We start from the raw sequence: 5,843 nt of genomic DNA on the forward strand, positions 1-5,843 counted from the left end.
TTTTTTAAAAAAATAAAAAAGTCAAAATGTCAGGCTTAGAGGAAAGAGAAAAAACATCACCACACCTCAGAAAAACTACAAAAATATCCACTTTCACCAGATATTAAAAACTGACTGTATATTAAAACTATATTAATTAGAATAAGATTTTGTAAGGACAAGGCTGCCACAGAGAAATGAAAATTCCTCTAATCATATCTTCAAGATATGCCATAAATAGGTAATAAATATAAAAACATAGGCTACATTTCAACATGTAAAAATAACTTTGGGGACTTAATTCACAAACCATGTATTGCTAAATAACAGCTCCCAGACTATTAACCCTTACACCTTAACATGCTGAGCATCCTGACAACACACTGATTATCTCCTCAAATACTGAAACCCTAAGCACCTGAAAAGTCCCTCACCATCCAGAATGGCTATCAATACCCTGAACATTCCCTGATACCAAAAACCAATTTAAAATATTTAGCCTAATTCATTTATTCCAATTTAAAAATCAGGAACACAACTTGGAATATATTCTATAACCCAAATCCTAACTTTATAACTCAAAGTCTCAAATTGAAAAACCAACTCCCAAAACTGTACTGTTTAAATCATAGCTCTATATCTTTTTACCATAATACATAAGCCCTAAGCAACTCAAAACATAAGCTGGTAGGAAGGACACATTCTAAATATAAAGCCCTTTCCCAGACATCCCGCTTTTGGTGGGAATGTCCTGATTTTTAACAGTTTTTCTCGCATCATGCGGCATTTTTTAAAAGTCCCAATTTTTGGAAAGAATGCACAACAAGCTAGGTTATACGGTTTTTGGCTGCCATGTGGCTATTTCACCAGGATATGAGTTTTATCAATGGTGTACTGCTGGTGTCCTCCTTTACCAATGTTATAATCTGGACACAATACTTTAATCTCTCCACCAACATCTGACTCTTGACACTTATGTTCTATTTCTATCCATTGACTCTTGTTCTTAAACAGAGAACATTAATCCCAGGACCTAGATTCCAATTTTACCTACAGACTAACCCATCAAGAAACTCACATTGCTATTTATGTATGTGGAGCTATCTTCTCTCTCAGACTTTACCTAAATGTAAGGAACTAAGGTAGGTCTAAATGTAAGGAACTAAGGTAGGTAGACAGACAAAACCAGGAACCACAGGCACATTTTCAGTAAATTATTAAATCATTTTCATCTGATTCATAGAAGTCAAAATAAAGTGGTTTATAAATGTTTATATATGATAACAACATCATGTCCATATCACAGGTGTCTTGTGGATCTCCCCTCTACTCTGTCCTGGCCTCAAAGAATCTTTTCTGTTTCAGACATATGCAGGGATGTTACCCAATAAGCAAGGTGCCTGAGGGTTCAGTTGTAGTGATTTACTAATTTTTACATCCCAATTTCATCTGGTTTCTTCCTCAAAGATGTAGTGAAACCCATGTTAAATAAGGCATATTAATTATTGCTTATTTTGTCATCGACCCCATCCCTCCCCTCATTCCCAGAGTTCACTCAGGTCACAAAAGATGCAGGAGGCAGAAAATTAAAGGTACATACACTGGAACCACTGTATCCATTTTTCAAAACTAACAGTGGCCTTTTGCTGAGACCTAGGGAAAGGGCTCAGAAAATGATTTTATATACCTCCTCTACCGGTGTGCACTGATAACCCTAAAATATTTGGCTCCAGCCCCACACCGTAGCGGCGTGTGAGCAGGCCGGGCTGGCGGCCGAGTTTTCCAAGAAATAACTCCAAGATGTCCAGTGATAGGCAAAGGTCGGACGATGAGAATTCCAGCACCAGCACTGGGAGTTCGGATGCAGACCAGCGAGACCCAGCCGCTCCGGAGCCTGAAGAACCAGAAGAAAGAAAACCTTCTGCCACCCAGCAGAAGAAAAACACCAAACTCTCTAGCAAAACCACCGCTAAGTTATCCACTAGGGCTAAAAGAATCCAGATAGAGCTAGTTGAGATAACTCTTGATCCTCCTCCCATGACATTGATGAATGGAGATCAACTATACTTGGTCCGCCAGGTTCTGTATATGAAGGTGGTGTGTTTTTTTCTAGATATCACATTTTCATCAGATTATCCATTTAAGCCACCAAAGGTTACTTTTCGCCCCAGAATCTATCACTGCAACATCAACAATCAGGGAGTCATCTGTTTGGACATCCTTAAAGATAACTGGATTCCTGCTTTGACTATTTCAAAGGTTTTGCTGTCTATTTGTTCCCTTTTGACAGACTGCAACCCTGCGGATCCTCTGGTTGGAAGCACAGCCACTCAGTATTTGACCAACAGAGCAGAACATGACAGGATAGCCAGACAGTGGACCAAGAGATACGCAACATAATTCACATAATTTGTATGCAGTGTGAAGGAGCAGAAGGCATCTTCTCACTGTGCTGCAAATCTTTATAGCCTTTACAATATGGACTTCTGTGTATATGTTATACTGATTATACTCTCTGCTTTTATCCTTTGGAGACTGTAAGACTCCCGAAAAAGGTAAATGCTATCAAGAGTAGAACTTTGTAGCTGTAGATTAGTTATGTTTAAAATGCCTACTTGTAAGTCTTGCTTCTTTGGGATATCAACATGTATTTTGTGATGTACTAAGGATACTGGTCCTGAAGTCTACCAAATATTATAGTGCATTTTAGCCTAATTCATTATCTGTATGAAGTTATAAAAGTAGCTGGAGATGGTTAGGAATTATGTCATTTGTATTAAAACCCAGATCTATTTCTGAGTATGTGGTACATGCTGTTGTGAAAATATTTTACTTTTACCTTTGTCAGTTTGTAATGAGAGGATTTCCTTTTACCCTTTGTAGCTCAGAGAGTACCTGATGTATCATCTCAAACATAATAAACATGTTCCTGAAAAAAAATGGCTCCAGGCGATCTTTAAATCTGTGTGGACCAATAGCTTAACCTCACAGGACATACATCAAGTGGGGTATGTCTTCACCCCAAAACCCCAAACTGGAAATATGTCAATCCTAAGGACACTCTGTGTGTCCAGTGCCAGGGACTCCCTGTCAGAGCACACTGGGGTTCTCCTCTCATGGAGAAGTAAGTCCTCAAAGACTTACTCATGATAACAACAGCGGGCCAACCCCTCTCAGACGTAACCTGTGAAATGCTGACCAAGCACCCTGGCACATGGATATCTCAATGAACTCTGAATGAAAGTGAGAACTTGGTGTGGACCAATTAGCAACTAAGCAGTCATTAGTGGAAAATGATTATGGCAGCAAATGTACAAATGTACTTGACACAATGGATGCATGTATGGATTGTGATGATAATTCTATGAGCCCCCGATAAAATGATTTTTTAAAAGAAGGATTTATGAACTAAAGACCAGTTTAGTGCAATGAAAGAACTCTATGGATAAAGATAAAAAAGCAAAAATTCCTACAGAACAAGAATAATTAGACAGCTTGACAAAGAAGATTTAGACAAACTAGAGATTTCCTCTGGCCAGATAGATTGGGCACAAGAATCCTAGGGAAGATCATCAACGCTCAGAGGAAAAACCATTTTTCAGTACAGAATTTTAAAACCAGCCACACTATCAACAGAAGAGCACTCCACCCCCTCCCAAATAAAGGGATTTCCAGCCACATTAAAAAAATGTGGACACGTCATCTCCAGGATGATGGCATAGGACTGAATACCTTTGACCTTATTCGCAGGGGCTTCCAGAGGCAAAAGACATCATTTCTCCCTGAGCCTGTATTACATACCTACTGGATGAGGGTACCTGGACTAGGATAGGTCCACGTGCCCAGGTTCCAGGGTCTTTTACCTGACCCTGATCTGAGATCCACATCTGAGATCCACATCTGCCCCAATTTCAGCACCTTGAATAATCTGTCTCCAGGATCACCTTGGTCTGAACTCAAACTGGGAAATAAAGGGGAGGCCAGCGGCAGATTAAATGGTAACCACCAAGAAATACATGATCAATAAATCAATATAATTTTTCCTCCAGCTGCCTTCCTTATTAGAACAGCCATCCTGGGGCTTGCAGTGGATTACTCAATATAACCTGATGTTTGTGCTACGAATATGCAGACTTCATGAAGACCTGATTAGTCATCTATAGAGAAGGTGCTATATCTGTAAATCCATAGCTGGAAAGTGGGACATGGCCAGCTATTACTGTGTGAGACACGGTGAGGGAAGTCAGGGTGAACCCAGGAACAAACCTCACCTTCAGGAACGGGCTACAGGGGGTGCTTATGATCATGTGAGCACAAGAACTAGCCTCTGAGGCAGTTAGAGATGTGTTGTCAGGGTGGGTTTCCTGTTGTAGTCTCAGAATTCTCAGTTTCATAGTTTTCTCCAAGAAAACATCTCTATTTGTATTCTTATGTTCCAAAGCCCTGAGATCTATAAATTCAACCATCGGGCTTCCTTAGAAGTTAAAATAACCTGTGTATGAACTATTTGCCTTCAGAGATCATCACTTCAGTCAGAACCAGTTTTCATTTAAGAGAAAGTATAGAAATCGATGACCAGAAAAGGTGTTAACTGCAGGTCGGAAGGGAGTGACCTCACCTAGGTTGTAAACAAACCCTAGAAAAGCAGCTGCCTTAGAGAAGTGCTTAACGTGTCTTATAATTCTGTGCCTCTCTCTCATAGCTGTGAATATAACATTTGTAATAGGGGAAATGTTACTGTCCTACAGCAATGTCACAAGAAATAATCTTCAGCTTTATGAAGATTCCTTAACAGCTGTTAACACCTTTATAACAGGGAAGATATGTGTGTACTGACTGGAAGACAATGAACATCTAATAATCTGGACACACTCTAAACCCATACTGGAGGGAAGGGTACACAAGGGAAACAGAGTTGCCTTGCTGAATAATACAAGTCATTTAAAACACAGCATGAGCAAAAGTGCAAAATTGTTCATATTAGGACCCTGAAACGTGGAATTAGTTTCCACCCATTTTGTTAGAAAAGTCGTGGATTTAGAGTCCTGTAGTTTTCTGTGTAGTGTTGAAGCTTCTCATATACTGATGAATGAATGAACTAAAACAAAAAACTTCTGTGAACAGAAACACAAAAATAATTCTCATTAAGAGTCACCAAGTCAGAATGATGGGGGCAAAATATGTGCTTGACGCAATGGATGCATATATGGATTACGACAAGAGTTCTATGAGCCCCTAATAAAATGATTTAAATAATAATAATAATAATAATAATAATAATAATAATAATAATAATAATAATAAATAAGAATCACCATGTCTATAATGCAAAACATATCATCTTGCAAAATCTACATTAGTCAGTGAAGAAGCCCTACTTCTCCAGTGGTTAAATGATTGGCAGCTTGATAAAATGAAAGCAGTTGAGTCCCACAAGGTGGCAATCTGTTCACATACAAATTACAGCCAAGAAACCAGGAAAAGTTCAAGGCCCCATGACATCACTAACAGAATGCACTGGAGTGCCCCTGAGAACAATAAGCCAGTGAATAAAACAAGCCTTGTATCAATAACACTTGGATAAAAGGTTAGAACATTTAAGTTCTACCATGCAGTGGGGCAGAGAAAATGGTCACCTATTTTAAATAAGATGATATCTTACTACATATAAGAATTATATATCTGTATGTTGCCTTGTACTAGGAATAATTATAGCGCATTTTTTTAAATTAGGAGCTAACATCGGGACATAGTTCTACCCAGTAAAATGTAACAAATTGATAAAGAAAGTTACCAAAGGAAATAAATCAAAAGGATAAAAAGAATTTACATACTTAGAATTTGGTTGCAAAAAACATTTTCTG

At 38.6% G+C, this 5,843-nt stretch overlaps 1 pseudogene; it reads left to right on the forward strand.

Moving 5' to 3' along the window:
• The first annotated feature begins 1,779 nt into the window (after positions 1-1,779).
• On the forward strand, positions 1,780-2,489 carry LOC142430624 (ubiquitin-conjugating enzyme E2 E3 pseudogene; annotated as a pseudogene).
• The last annotated feature ends 3,354 nt before the right edge of the window (positions 2,490-5,843 follow it).

This window comes from Tenrec ecaudatus, chromosome 17 (assembly GCF_050624435.1).
Source record: "Tenrec ecaudatus isolate mTenEca1 chromosome 17, mTenEca1.hap1, whole genome shotgun sequence".
Lineage (NCBI taxonomy): Eukaryota > Metazoa > Chordata > Mammalia > Afrosoricida > Tenrecidae > Tenrec > Tenrec ecaudatus.